A 16456-nucleotide genomic window follows, 5' to 3' on the forward strand; every position below is an offset into this window, starting at 1 on the left:
TTTCTCTTTGGAGTCTGGTCCTGAAGTTTTTTTGCTGTAAGATGGCTACCTTAACATCTGCTATTGTGTGGCCAGGGAGGTTGAAGTGTTCTCCTACAGGTTTTTGTATATTGCCATTCCTGATATCTGACTTGTGTCCATTTATCCTCTTGCGTAGTGACTGTCCAGTTTGGCCAATGTACATAGCAGAGGGGCATTGCTGGCATATGATGGCATATATAACATTGGTGGACGTGCAGGTGAATGCGCCAGTGATGTTGTAGCTGACCTGGTTAGGTCCAGTGATGGTGTTGCTGGTGTAGATATGTGGGCAGAGTTGGCATCGAGGTTTGTTGCATGGGTTGGTTCCTGAGTTAGAGTTGTTATGGTGCGGTGCGTGGTTGCTGGTGAGAATATGCTTAAGGTTGGCAGGTTGTCTGTGGGCGAGGACTGGCCTGCCTCCCAAGGTCTGTGAAAGTGAGGGATCATTGTCCAGGATGGGTTGTAGATCACTGATGATGCGTTGGAGAGGTTTAAGCTGAGGACTGTAGGTGATGGCCAGTGGAGTTCTGTTGGTTTTTACTTTACTAAAATAAGACAGGAGATCTACATTACACACTTCACCTCTCTACAAAGGAAAAAGGACCGTAAGCTGTCTAAAATCCTACCTGCCACATGGGGCCACATCAGGGGTACCCCTAACTCACCCAGCAATATCGTCAATTTATCCAGCTACACACTCAACCCAGCAGAAGAGTCTGTCCTATCTCGGGGACTCTCCTTTTGCCCCAGCACCCCCACGAACATGATACAGTTCTGTGGTGATCTGGAAGCCTACTTTCGCCGCCTCCGACTCAAAGAATACTTTCATGATAACACTGAACAGCGCACTGATACACAGATACCCTCCCACCAACAACACAGGAAGAAGAACTCCACATGGACTCCTCCTGAGGGTCGAAATGACAGTCTGGACCTATACATAGAATGCTTCCGCCGACGTGCACAGGCAGAAATTGTGGAAAAACAACATCGCTTGCCTCATAACCTAAGTCGTGCAGAACGCAATGCCATCCACAGCCTCAGAAACCACCCTGACATTATCATCAAAGAGGCTGATAAAGGAGGTGCTGTTGTCATCATGAACAGGTCTGACTACCAGAAGGAGGCTGCCAGACAACTCTCCAATACCAAATTATACAGGCCGCTTTCCTCAGATCCCACTGAGGAATACACTAAGAAACTGCACCATCTACTCAGGACACTCCTGACACTAACACAGGAACAAATCAACATACCCTTAGAGCCCCGACCGGGGTTATTCTATCTACTACCTAAGATCCACAAACCTGGAAATCCTGGACGCCCCATCATCTCGGGCATTGGCACTCTCACTGAAGGACTGTCTGGATATGTGGACTCCCTACTCAGACCCTACGCCACCAGCACTCCCAGCTATCTCCGTGACACCACAGATTTCCTGAGAAAACTACAATGCATTGGTGACCTCCCAGAAAACACCATCCTAGCCACCATGGATGTAGAGGCTCTCTACACAAACATCCCACATACAGATGGAATACAAGCTGTCAGGAACAGTATCCCTGATGATGACACAGCACAACTTATTGCTGAGCTCTGTGACTTTATCCTCACGCACAATTATTTCAAATTTGGTGACAATATATACCTCCAGACCAGTGGCACCGCTATGGGCACCCGCATGGCCCCACAATATGCCAACATTTTTATGGCTGACCTGGAACAACGCTTCCTCAGCTCTCGTCCACTCATGCCCCTTCTCTACCTACGCTATATTGATGACATCTTCATCATCTGGACCCATGGGAAGGAGGCCCTGGAAGAATTCCACCATGCTTTCAACAGCTTCCACCCCACCATCAACCTCAGCCTGGACCAATCTACACGGGAGGTCCACTTCCTGGACACCACCGTACAAATAAGCGATGGCCACATTAACACCACCCCATACCGAAAACCCACCGACCGCTACGCCTACCTTCATGCCTCCAGCTTCCACCCCGGTCACACCATACGATCCATCGTCTACAGCCAAGCACAGAGGTACAATCGCATCTGCTCCAACCCCTCAGACAGAGACCAACACCTACAAGATCTTCACCAAGCATTCTCAAAACTACGATACCCACACAAGGAAATAAAGAAACAAATCAACAGAGCCAGACGTGTACCCAGAAGCCTCCTGCTACAAGACAGGCCCAGAAGAGAAACCAACAGAACTCCACTGGCCATCACCTACAGTCCTCAGCTTAAACCTCTCCAACGCATCATCAGTGATCTACAACCCATCCTGGACAATGATCCCTCACTTTCACAGACCTTGGGAGGCAGGCCAATCCTCGCCCACAGACAACCTGCCAACCTTAAGCATATTCTCACCAGCAACCACGCACCGCACCATAACAACTCTAACTCAGGAACCAACCCATGCAACAAACCTCGATGCCAACTCTGCCCACATATCTACACCAGCAACACCATCACTGGACCTAACCAGATCAGCTACAACATCACCGGCTCATTCACCTGCACGTCCACCAATGTTATATATGCCATCATATGCCAGCAATGCCCCTCTGCTATGTACATTGGCCAAACTGGACAGTCACTACGCAAGAGGATAAATGGACACAAGTCAGATATCAGGAATGGCAATATACAAAAACCTGTAGGAGAACACTTCAACCTCCCTGGCCACACAATAGCAGATGTTAAGGTAGCCATCTTACAGCAAAAAAACTTCAGGACCAGACTCCAAAGAGAAACTGCTGAGCTCCAGTTCATCTGCAAATTTGACACCATCAGATCAGGATTAAACAAAGACTGTGAATGGCTATCCAACTACAGAAACAGTTTCTCCTCCCTTGGTGTTCACACCTCAACTGCTAGCAGAGCACCTCACCCTCCCTGATTGAACTAACCTCGTTATCTCCACACTGATATATACCTGCTTCTGGAGATTTCCATTACTTGCATCTGAAGAAGTGAGGTTCTTACCCACGAAAGCTTATGCTCCCAGTACTTCTGTTAGTCTCAAAGGTGCCACAGGACCCTCTGTTGGATTTAAGTGATTTGTTCAACAACACACCAGAACTCTGTGGTGGAGAAGAGACTTCCAGGTCTCCCAAGACCTAGGTTAGTGCTCCTACCACTGGGCTATCTCTTCTGCAGGTGTCTTTGAGGTCTATAGCCAAAGGTCTCTCCATTTTGGAGAGTTTTCATACCAGTTTGCAGCTGTAGGGGACACCTAGCCTGTCTAGGCCTAGGACACTAATGCTGCTTACCTCTAGCCACAAGGAGTTTCAGCTCAATAACTAGGATATTGTTTAATGGTGTGATATACCCTGAATGGAATGCCCTGTTTGGTCATCCAGGAGAAAAGAAGTACAGGTGATGAGGAATTTGTTCTGGCCTGGATAGGTGCAGCACACACTCACACACTACTCCTCGTTATCTAGTCTGCTTTTTGAGCATCCTTATATTTAAAGAGCAGGTCCCTCCATTCTCATTCACCCTCTAAATTCAGTGGAAGGAAGCAATCCCACCAGAGAAAGAATTCTGGATTTGATTCAGCCCACGGATTCCCAGTCACAGGTTCTCCATCATCCGAAAGTGCACTAAGGGGCAGTACAAAGCACCCCCCTCTGGGAAGCCAGCAGATAAGTCGATACTGCTTGGCCGTGCTGGCTAAGATTGGGCCTGGTTATGAAATGCATTGAATTAGTGCATTCCCTACTTCAGTCTCTTCTGGCAAGGTTCCCATAGAGCCAATGGTGCATATTAAAACTGCCGTTCCCAATGAGAAGCAATAACAGAGAGCAGGTGGTAGTAGAAATGCCTGCCCTCCTTTGCATGAATCCCAGTGGGATACAATGGGGTAGCTGGAGCAGGGAAATGTAAGTTAAATCTCCTTCTGCCAGCAAGAGTCAATCTGGCCCATAACAAGAAAAACTGCCATCCAAAAGGAACTCCCTACACATGCAACCAGTTTTAGGCCAGGTATGATATATACTGTTCCTTTTGTATGTTTTTTCCCCAGTGATCTCATGCCAGCTTAAGGACAGAGCTCTGCTTGCAGCCATAGCCAGGCACCAACTCCAGTTGGTGGCAAATTGCTGATCTGGGCTACTTCTAAGCGTTTTGGTAGTTGTCAGAATCAAGTGTTTTTGAATAGTTGCCTGCTTCTCGGTGCAAGTGCACAGTTATGTACTAGGTTCATCACCTTGACTCCTTTGGACTATGTGGTCCCTTGATAACTTTATTCTGACTTTAACAGAGTTACTCCACTGGATAGAAATATGATCCAGACTAGCCGCATGATATAATACCAGGGATCATACTTCCTGTTCTGATATGCAGGGTGCTTTCATTGCATTTCCCAGGCATCTAGCAGCCTCTCTTCTTACCAGCCACAAGAACCTGTGTTCTCCACGTCTTTCCAGCACTCACATTCTTACTGTTTATGTGTGCTATTTTTGGCACATATTTTTTAATTAAAGAGTTGAGTGGGGAGGGAAATGGAACATTTCAACAGAAGTCTACATTTCAGTTGCTGAATAGGGAGAGGTCAAAAATGACATTAAAAGAGAGTCTTCTACCTATATTTATAATCCTAGGTTTGTTTCTATTTTACAGACAAGGAAAAGTAATAGAAAAAAATCTTTTCTCTCTCTCTTTTCTTATTTGAGTCTTTTCATTCATTGACAGGTTATCTCTAGAAGAAAACAACAATTAGCAAAATATATAAATAAAAGGAAAGTCTCTTTTCTTCTTTACAAACACAAAATAATAAAACCACTGTTATAATTAAAGCAATATGCTTCAGAGTGTGCAGCAACTTTGCGATAAAATGATTTATTCATTTGCCTTACATTCACACGGTGCAGGCTCAAGTAACCCGAGTGAATGCTTAGAAAAACAGTGGGTCAGATTCATCCCTGAAGTAACTCCATTGAAGCAATGGAGTAACCCTAGGGATGAATTTGAGCCAATAACTATACTGTAGTTCTGTTTTATTTCTTAGCTGCGACTAGAACCTACACAAAGTACAGTAAACTGTAGACTACAATATAATGCACAAAATGCTTGAAATACACATGAAATATTGAAGGTGGAACAGAGAGAGAGTAAAGTAGAGGCATTATTTCAGTTGGAAAGTTTTGGGTTTTACTTAGAGCTGGTCAAAAAATTTCTGACTGAACATTTTCCATCAGAAAATCCTATTTCTTAGAAATTGAAACTTTTTAAGTCCCATGTTGGTTTTGATAAAATTTCATTTAAAAAATATCTGAATGAAGTGTTGCGATAAAGTTGCAATGTTCTGTTTTGACCTTATTAGAATGCATTCTTTTGATGTTTCCTTTCAAAATGAAAACTCATTTCAAAAATTATTTTGTATTATATTGCAAATTATATCTTTTATAAAATAAAAATAAAGTCAAAACTGGAACAATTTTGATTTTACTGAAAAGGAATATTTTGATTGACTTGAAATTAATTTGTTTTAGAAAATTTTGATTCATGGGACATTTCCAATTTTTTTGTTTGAGTTCCAATTTGGAATGAGGACAAATTCCAAACTCATGGATTTTCCTGAAAAATGGAAGCTCCTGTTCCTGCACAGATTTAGATTTGGTATCAAATAAGAAATTTCCTGGGACACTGCAGTTGGAGAGTTGGGCACCTAACTCCCATTTATGCCTTTGAAAATCTCCCCCGGAATCCAGGAAAAAGAGAAAGGGATGGATAAAAAGGGGCAAGGATTCTTTGAAGATTAAACCAAGATCTGGGAAGGATGAGACTGACCACTCTGTTTCTTAGAAAATATTTCTGCAGTTGGTCTTTGTAAGAGTCCAGGGCAAATAAGCTTTACCACTGGCTATTACATCAAGACTGGTACTAAGGCTACATCTACACTACAGGGGGGGTCGATTTAAGATACGCAAATTCAGCTACACGAATAGCGTAGCTGAATTCGATGTATCGCAGCCGACTTACCCCGCTGTAGGGACGGTGGCAAAATCGACCTCTGCGGCTTCCCGTCGACGGCGCTTACTCCCACCTCCGCTGGTGGAGTAAGACCGTCAATTTGGGGATCGAATGTTGCGTCCCGACGGGACGCGATAAATTGATCCCCGAGAGGTCAATTTCTACCTGCCGATTCAGGCGGGTAGTGTAGACCCAGCCTTAGACAAGAGTATGCAACAAAGAACATAGGGAAATGTTCAGTAACAAAAGTAAAAGAGAAAATGTTTCATAACTAACAAAAGAAAAATGAGTTTTGGTTTGGGGATTTTTCCCTATGGAAAAGTAACATCTGCTCCATCTCCTCCTTCATCTGCTCCATCTCCAAATCCTCAGGCCAGCCTAACACAGGAGGAGACAGCCTCCCTCTCGCCCCCCCTCCCCGCATGTCCTTTTTTGGGGAGAGGACCCATTACGGGAACACTTCCCCAGTACTGCCAACCCCAAATGTTGAAAAATCATGAATCAGGCTCGCCAAAATCATGAGATTGGCTTTAAAATCATGAGATTATGTAAAAATAATAGATTTGGTATTCTTTGTATTTTTCTTCTGCTTTTCAAGCCTTTAGGGTACACTGGGGTCACATCATGAAGCTTTCTCCACAGCCATGAGGGGCTAGAAACTTATTTTTTCTTTAAGAATGAAGGCTGAAATCATCACATATCCACTTGACTCCAGGAGCTGGGGCTTAAAGGAAAACAATAATTATCATGAGACTCGTAACAAAATCATGAGAGTTGACAACAGTGCCAGCAGTGGTGAAACTATGACAAATTATAGAAAGTTACTTTCTAATCACAATCACAGGATTGAGAGGGTGCAGAAATCCTATGTTTGTCATCTTTTCATTTCAAACTTTCAACCCCATCTGGCCTGTCACCTGACTGTTATTTCAAGGTCTATCAAGGGACAGTGCCTATGTATTTTCCCCATCCATTCATCTGCTATTATGCATGAAAGCAGGAGCTGCAAAGTGGCTGGGAGGATATGCAGAGCAGTTCTGTCCAGGAGCACAGTGGCCCTTGGAGGAATGGAGCAGCAGGTGCCAGGAAACTGTGGGAAGCGATGGTTTTGCCATGTGATATGCATGGGATTCCTGACTTACTCGATGATATTGTGCAGGACACTTTCCACGCCTGGAAATCCCTCTGACTAAAACCTGTGACAAGACTCCTTAATATCTCCTCTCATTTCTATCATGTGGGCCTCAGTCCTGCTTCCTTGTCTAGCTCAGGTTTGCCAGTTATGGGGAGGCCTGGGTCTCTGATAGTACCAGTACTGCCTTCCCGAGTTAAAGATTTTCTCAGGGCAATACCTTCTTATGTGGCCCATTTTCCCGCAATGGAAACAAATTGTCTCTAGGGCTGCCTTCCAAGCCCTAAATTGAGTCCCAATTGTCCTCTGTTCTGCCTTCATTACAGCCTGGACCTCAGCCGTTCGTGGCCAGGTATCTCGGTCAGCCTGCTTTTCACTGGTCTCGGTGGTGCTCCAAGCAACCGGTCTGGCCTTACAACCAGGGCTTGTATCAGGTTAAACTCATCTCACCTGCTCTACTTGTCCATAGTACTTGCAACTCCACAGTGGGGTCTTCTGACTCTTTCCTTTGTGGCATCTGTGGTGGCTGGGCCTGGGTGGACACTGTCGTGGCTGCCAAGCTCCCTGCCAAGACCGAGACTGAGACTGGTGATCCTGGAGTTGCTGCTGTTGAAGCCCCTCCAGGGTTTTGCCGTGCTGTTGCTGGACATAGAGCTCTTATCAGTTCTTCCATGGTCCCCTTGTTTGCAGGGGCTGGTCTGAACAAACCCCATTTCTGGTACCAGGGTAACAGGGTTGCACTCACCTCTCGTGAGCACCCCATGGCTGAAAGCATGTGCCTGCACTCTCTATCTACCTGTTTGTGGTGGGTCTTTGCTGACTCAGCCCTCCGGCCAAGTTATACGCAGCCTGTCTGTGAGATAAAAGCAAAGCATACCCTTTTTGGGTACAAGTCCAACAAGGGGCCTCTCTCAGTGCCCTCTATAATGTCTCTCTCTGTTGTCCCTGCTCCGGAATAGAGCAGTGCCCCAAGGCTCCTTCCCTGGAGGCAGTGTCTTCGCCTTCTCAGGGTCTTTCTGGCCCCTGCTCTTCATCTGGGCCACTACAGTTCAGTTCCCCTTCTGGGGTGCCTCAAAGTCCAGGCCACTTTCCCAGGGGCTGTGGCCAGGGCCCGCCCTCTACTCCGGGTCCCAGCTCATGGGCCCTATAGGTAGCAGCTGTCCACAATGTCCCTTTAAATAAACTGTGTTCCTGCTATAATTCCCTGGGCCACTTCCCCATGGCTCCTGCACATTCTTCACCCTTACTTCAGGGTCTTGCCCTCATGGAGTCTCAGTAGCCAGACTAGAGAACCATCCACTCTCCTCCAGCTCTAGCAGTTATTCTGGGGGGAGGGATTGGCCTGCTAAACCCAGGGTTGTGAGTTGAGCAGGGGGTTGGATTAGAACTTCTGAGGTCCCTTCCAATCCTGATATTCTTAAAAAAAAAAAAGCCACAGGTTAAAATACACAAATGTGCATTAATATGAGAGTAAACTTCAGTGCTAAAAATCCATGAAATGGAGAAGCTCAGCCACACATTTCATCCTGTAGGCTTTCTGTATGCAGCAAACAACACAAATATTAAACTATCCACTTAAAAAGAAAAACACAATTAGAGAGTGTAGCACATGTGCAATGAGGTCCAGTAAATGCTGCCCTAAGAACCTTAACTTGTTACACTCGGGAGCAGCTGGGCAAAACGTGTGTGAAAAGCTGCCGGATCAGAATGGTAGCATTTCACATCCATATCACACTGGAATAAATGACTACACAAGCTGCAAGGCAATGGAGAAACAGGACTTACATGCACACACACATACAAAAATTATGTGGTGGGAATATGGCAAGGGAAAATTGAATGTAAAATCTGCTAGATACTGAATGAGCCTGGTTTTTGAATGAAGAGGAGAGAAAGCTATAAAGGAGCCTTTCAGGGTACATTTATACTGCAGCTGAGAGTGAGCCTCCCAGCACAGGCACCAACTTTCCTTGGTGCCGGTGAGTGCTCACCCCTGGCCCCGCCCCGCCTCTGCCCCCTCCCTGCCCCTATTGGACCCCTCACCAAATCCCCGCCCCAGCCCTGCCTCTTCCCTGAGCGCACAGCGTTCCTCCTCCTCCCCCTCCCTCCCACCGCTTGGCGTGTGAAACAGCTGTTTCGCGGCACAAGCGCTGGGAGGGAGGGGGAGAAGCAGGAAGCGCTCAGGGGAAAAGGCGGAGGCAGAGGTGAGCTGGGGCGAGAGGGGGGCAGGACAGGGAGTTGCTGGTGGGTGCAGAGCCTGTGCCTCCCAGAATGGATAGACAGACTCACACTAGTGGGGCTTGAGTTAATTTGCTAAAACTAGCACTGTGGACATTGCCGCTCGGGCAGAGACTCAAGCTAGCCATCCGAGCAGGTCGGGTGGGATTGTGATCCTGAGCTGCAGGTTGAGCCACAACGTCCACGGTGCTATTTTTAGCCACTAACTCAAGATCCACCACCAGGGTGAGTCTGTCTATTCATGTTGGGAGACTCATTCCCAACTGCAGTGTAGACATCCCCTTAAGGGCTAAATCCAATGCCTAAAAAAGTCAGTAGAAAACTCCTATTAACTTCTAGTAAGCATTGGAACAGTTCCCTACTATGGAGACCACATACATAGCTAGGTACAGTGTTCTTTCTTTCTTTTGCAAAAAAGGAAAACAAAAGATTCTAAATGTCTTAAAGTTCTTTAGGTCTGCTTATCACCTGTGAGGTTTAATGCCTTGATGATTTCATCAGGTTGCTTTATAAAGGTTCGATCTACCAATCAGGAAACAAGGATCATGCTATGTGACTTAGGTGACGGATCACATAGGCTGAATATTGAATGATAAATATCAAATACAGAAAGCTGCATTTGCTATGAACATTCTGTGAAAACCCACAGGGACAAATATGTTCAAAATTGACTGATGAACAAATATGAACAGATAAATTTGTAATATCACAGACAAATCTCAATAGGAAAAAATGGCCAAATCTGATGAATAATTTGATCAGCATTTAGTGCAACATTTTTCAAATACCCCACCCCTTTCTAGCCTGCACCTCACAAGTCTAGTTAAAGTGAATAAAACTGGTAGCTGCTTTTCACCAGCTGTTTCTTACAGGGGATTTTCAATGAGGAATTATTCTAGATATAAACTCCACTTCTGATTTTCCTGCTTGAATTTTTTAACTTACATATGGGCACATCACAAGTCAGAATCTGGGCCTCATAGCTCAGTGGTTTGAGCATTGGCCTGCTAAACCCAGGGTTATGAGTTCAATCCTTGAGGGGGCCACTTAGGGATCTGGGGCAAAATCAGTACTTGGTCCTGCTAGTGAAGGCAGGGGGCTGGACTTGATGACCTTTCAAGGTCCCTTCCAGATATAGGATATCTCCATTAATAATAATAATAATAACTGTTGTAGTAACAAAGGTCCCAGCCTTCACAACGCTTTCTCTGGTTTCTGAAATTCCTTCTGTGGTTTTAGAACACGTTTCACACCAAATAGAATTGAGAATACTGCCAATGTAACAATTCATTTAAATCTCTGTCATTGTTTGCAGTGTAAAGGGAAAGAAATGACCAGGCTATTGAGTAGTTAACTACACAACTGCTACCTAATGATCCTAATTTCCATGATTTTAATAATAATGAGTAAAACCAAACTGTTAAGTTGCACTTTCTACCTCAGCAAAACTGAGCTATAATTGTGTAGAGAATAATTTTATGGGTGAAGTGTGCTCTGTATTGTAAAAGATTAGAATAAAGTGCTCTAATATACAATGTCTTAGCAGGTGCAGGCACTTACCTGGGCAATTAAAATCTTTTTAATATACAAATCACAGCCAATGAGACTGTTGGCATGACAAACTGGATCTTTCAGGACACAATGTGTTTGTCTAAAATAGAATTTAGTTTGCTAGCAATAATTTGTCTAAGTTTTGTTTAAAAGAAAAATTACTAAATGCAGACTAATTTGCAGAGGATTCTTAAAATGCTATATATATACCATTAAATGTTCCCCATCCATATACAACACATGCATTAATGCCATTCATTTAACATCTCTTTCTTAAAATGTGCAACATCTAACTTTTGGTACGCGTGTATTATATGTGCTATCTGCTCTTGGGTTTGCTTGAATAGAATTTTGCCTTGAAAGACCAGACAGATCATGGAAGGTGTGTGAAATATTCTTAATTGATTTTCTTCGTTAACTTCATTAAATATCATTCTTTGTACTGCATGTATTCCATAAATACCACTAGTTGAAATAGGTGGAATGTTTTTCATGAAAGTTTACAGGAAAACATTTCCCAACTCTTCTAGTGCTTTTTTTTTTAATTCCTCAAGATCTTTGTTTCCTGTGTAATTTTGAGGCCTCTTCCACACAGACCTATAAAAAAAAAACCCCAAACAAAAAATGTCCCCACATTTTCCCTTATAATTCTTCCAAATAAGCCACAAAATACACATATACATGCCCAGTTTTACACTCCCTTGCAACCCCATTTTCCAGTTCACAAAATTCATTATCCTCCACTGTCATGCCACAAATTAATCTAATTATTAGGGTATTAAGTCACTCAGGCCCTGATCCAATGAGATACTTAAGCATGTGCCTAATTTTAAGCATATGAGTAGCCCCCTTGACTTCAATAAGGCTACCTCTTGAAGTTAAACAGGGGCTTAACTAATTTGTAATATTCTTCACTAGCAACATATTAGTTCCATTAAGAGTAGAGAATTGTCTTTATAAGGGTTTTTTTTTTTTCTTTTTTTTTTTAAGGAGAAGATGGGGGCATGGTGAAAGGGGAAGGTATTTACTACATTCCACAAAGAATCCATAAGGGAGAGAAGTTATTTTTAACTAAAATACTCAACATATCATGGCTGACATATAAGGAATAATTAAAAGAATGAAACAATAAATGAGAAGTATTTTTGAAATCCATCACATGGCAACTTTGACAAGTTTGGTGAGGTATATAGCAACTTTAGTGTTGTATTATGAAAAGAATGGAGGATGATAAAGCCACCTAATAATGTGACTACTAAATTATAGTGGCTGCTTCTTCTCAAAGGGCACAACACATGCTAGGTTACAGACACATGGTGACCTAATGGTTTGTCTGGCATAGGGAAAATGGGATGAGGCAAAATAGCATGGCAGGTATGCAGTACAATAAGCAGTTAAACAATATTCTTACTGTCTGTTTTGTTTTTGTTTCATGTCTCCAAATGTAATTCAAGCATTTATATGCTACACTTAAAATTGTTTAAAGGAACTAAATTGTGCAGAGCCATTACCCTGATTTCATATTCTGCATGTGACTCTGCGAAGGAGGGATGACATAAATCCAATGCACCTCAGGAGGGCTAGTCCAGTAGGGGTCAGTGCAGTGGTTGCATAAACCTTGGGTTTTCAACCTGGGGGTCGCTAACAGGTGACAGAGGGTTGTGATCACCCCACCTGCCCCCTATTGCTAAATGGGAGGGAGGTCCCAGGGCCATGGTATAGAAAAGGTTGAGAACCACTGGTGAGATAAATCATTAAGTCCTTCTAAGGTTTAGTTCCTTGAAGGCAGAATATCTGCAGTCTGCACTGTTCTGCTATCTTGATTTAGGCCTTGATCCTCCAAGGTCTTTAAGCAAGTATCTTACTTTAAATATATGAGTTGGCTACTCACACGTTTAATATTAAGTATGTGCTTAAGTACCTTTCTGAATGAGACCTTCCTGCTATTCTACTATTATTTATAATTACCTACAGCGCAACCTGAGAGCAAACCATCCAAAATGTTCTGCAAGTCCCAACCTCCAGCTGACAAGTCCACACATCCAAACTCTTCCAACCACAAACATATGTACTATAATGAACGAGACAGAATGTTGCTTCCTTTAGATGTCATGAGACTCGGCTTTCTGATTTACCTGAGTTGCATTTTCTTCTACAACTGCATCCCTGCCCATTGTTCTGAACTCAGTTGAGATTCTCTCACTTTTACATATGGCTCCCTCACAGTTTCCTATGTGAAAGGGGGGTGGGGAGAGGAAGAAGAGAGTATGGGGAATCCTGTATCATTTAGCTGTGGGATCCAGCCTGCACCACCCACTCTGCTGTGTGACCCCGCCAGCACTCATGATACATTGTCCCGTCACCCTCACCGTTTACAGCAAAAAAGCTATTTAGCCAGTGCCTGCAACCCTTCAGCCCGCAATGCCTTGACAGCAGAGGTTATAGAAAAAAAGAGAGAGAGAAAGAAAGAACAATGTGCAATCGGCACTGCATTAGAGATGGAAAAAGTACTTAAAGCCTGCAACATTCATCAAGGCTGAATACATAAATGCCACATTTTGAATAAGCCAAGCAAAAGACAATGACAAAGGAAAGGCGCATTGCTTCAGGAATCTCTATCATTTTCATTTGCTGCTGTCAGGAACCTGTTTTTTGCCTCTCACTCTATCAGCCATTATAGCATTAATGAAGTAACCTCACATAGTTATTGACTGGCTTGTCAGAGTCCCTGCCTGATCCCTTAATAGAAACCATTGGTCTTCAGTTAAAAATGGGGTGAGCTGGGAGGTGCTGTGGGCATGTGCTGAATTTCAAGTGCACTCTTGAGGTTATCAAAAGCCATGAAATGCAAATTATTATATTTTTTAAACACACAGATTTCATGCAACTGAGCATATAAAATTGACTAATACTGTACTTTATGCATTCCTAATAATGTTTCCAAATATGCTCTGCATATGTTCTTTCCCTAGAAAGTTGTGGGTGGTATTTGAATAAGCAGAAATGGGCCTAGTTTTATTTTGTGCATAAAGTAGTTCCTGGATGTTGCAAGTCTCTCTTCTTTCTGATATAAAGTTGTGTTTATGCACTGTCTGCTCAAACAACACTGATAATCCTTTATTTGAATTTCTGTTTTAGATCAGAATCATTTTTCCTTCATCGTTTTTTTTCTTCTTTCATAAAGCATTCCATGTCCCAGAACTAGTATATTCTCATTTACTAGAAATTGAGAGTTGGCAGGGGGTCCAGAAATAACTTCTTCTCCATAAAGTAATAAATCCAGGGAGTAATCTAAAATAGAGTTGTTAATTCTGATACTACCATGCCATTGACTGAATATGGAAAATGAGCTCGGTATGTTACGGAAATTAGGCATGGCTTACAATCAGTACCTGTACAATTTCTATGCAGAGTGGTACCTAAGGGCATCTTTATGTGTTTGCTTGTTGAGGACAAGGCATCCCCAAAGAGACTGCTAGGTTGGTATTTGGTGTGGTGCACGACTGGATCATCATATGGTAAAAAGTGATTGGGTGACCTTTCATAATCTCCACAAGTGGGTCCATGGTGTGATGACTTCCAATATGGTTCTTAACATTACGTCCAGCGGATGTGCACTTTTCACATTTGTGGTCTGCCATATCATGCCCTATACATAGAGCTACAAATGCCACAGTTCTGCTTGCTTTTAGAACTATTTCAGTAAATCAGCTAATTTACCAGAGTTGTGCCTTCATTATATATAGGTATGATTTTAATTTCTACCTTTCCCCAATGCAGGCCTCATATATACTCAAAAACATTACAGTCTCCTTTTTATTCAGGATCAAAGATGCAGCATTATGCTGATTTTTAAAATAACAATGAGACGTCTCAAGTTTTGTTCAATGCAGTTAACAACGAAAAGTACAGATGACTGTCCCAACTAGAGCTGGTCAAAACATTTATGACAAAACTTTTTTCCATCAATAAAAAGCCATTTTATCAGAATTGAAATGTTTTGCAGTTTTCAGTTTTGACAAAAATATTTTTCAGGGCCATGGAGAGAGAGTCACCCCAGAATAGCCAAAAGCTTCATGCTTACCACACTCTGGAGTGGTGACTTGGGGTCCCACACCCCAAGTGATTGCCCTAATCACCAGGATATAGAGTCAGTCTCTCCCAAGCTCTTCTGTTGGAGCTGCTCCATTTTGTATAAATAATGAAATATTCTTTGGAAAATGGAAATGTGGTTTTCCAGCCAGCCCTAATGCCAGCCTGATTTGAGGTTGCCTAGACCCCTTAGATCTGCAAAGCCGGGTCACAAGAACAAGCTCTCTCAAACAAGTTCTCTATTTTGTCCTTTATTACTTCTAGTCGAGCTAAATATTCTATAACAGTTTCTCTTGTGACATTTTGACAACTGAGCCAATTTTTCATAATGAATTGTGTATTTGTTGATTTGGGGAACTTTTTCTGCTTCCAAACTGATTATGAAATTCTCCTATTCATTAACCAAAATTAGTTATTTGTGGAATTTCTTTCAAAAAAAAATCTCCCCTGTATTAATGGCTTGTGGACAGTTCACTGGGCATAATTGTAACTTAAACTGTGTTGCAGATGTTTACAATGAAATAAATTCAGCCCTGTGTAGAGAGTTAGCATGACTTTAAAGATCTCAAAACAACTCTGTTGGTGAAATCCTGGCCTCATTGAAGTCAATGGGAGTTTTGCCATTGACTTCAATGAGGCCTGGATTTAACCCTATTCCTTCAAAATAGGCCTTAAATGGGATTTAAATAATTCATGGACCTTGTGTTGGTCAAAGGAAATTCATACTGGCCCTGATCCAAAGCCCACTGAAGCCAATAGACTTGAATGGGCTGTGCATCTGGCCCACTACACCCACAAATGGCTTCTCTTCCCTGACTGGAAGAATTATGTAACTAGACAGCATTGCTTGTTTGGACAGTTGCAAATATTCTATTCAAAGGTATAATTCGACATTTGCTTAGGGTGAATATGTGAAGAATCAAGCTGAAGATGCGTTTCTGGCGTGTATCTGGATTAGAGAATTTCAATCACATGAATGTTCTTGGAAAAGGTCATGGATCAAGTTGAATCAAAACCTGCATTTTAATGCAAGCAAGCATAGCACCCCCATAGTCACAAAATGATCCTGTGTCTCCTCTGCCATCCCTCACCAAAAAGAAAGATCCACGTCTGTGGCGCTCAAAGGCCAATCTTAGGTGTCCATAAAGGGGAAATCATGAATAACCCAACGACCTATGCTAATGACTTTAGCTGACATTTTCAAGGATATCTTTGCAAGGAAAAGTATTTGACACTCAATTTAAACAAAACAGATGAGATATGCCATAACTTTCTAGATCCCTCAGATTGGATAGGGGGATTTGTAGCCAAAGGGTCTGCAGGATCTTGTTCATTTTACAGAAAAGACTATTGCAACCATCAGTAGTTGGCAACTCTATTAGCTGTCTCAGCTGAAAGGTCAAGGGCAGAATGGGCACACAGATTGAGCTGTGC

This window comes from Chrysemys picta, chromosome 3, assembly GCF_011386835.1.
Source record: "Chrysemys picta bellii isolate R12L10 chromosome 3, ASM1138683v2, whole genome shotgun sequence".
Lineage (NCBI taxonomy): Eukaryota > Metazoa > Chordata > Testudines > Emydidae > Chrysemys > Chrysemys picta.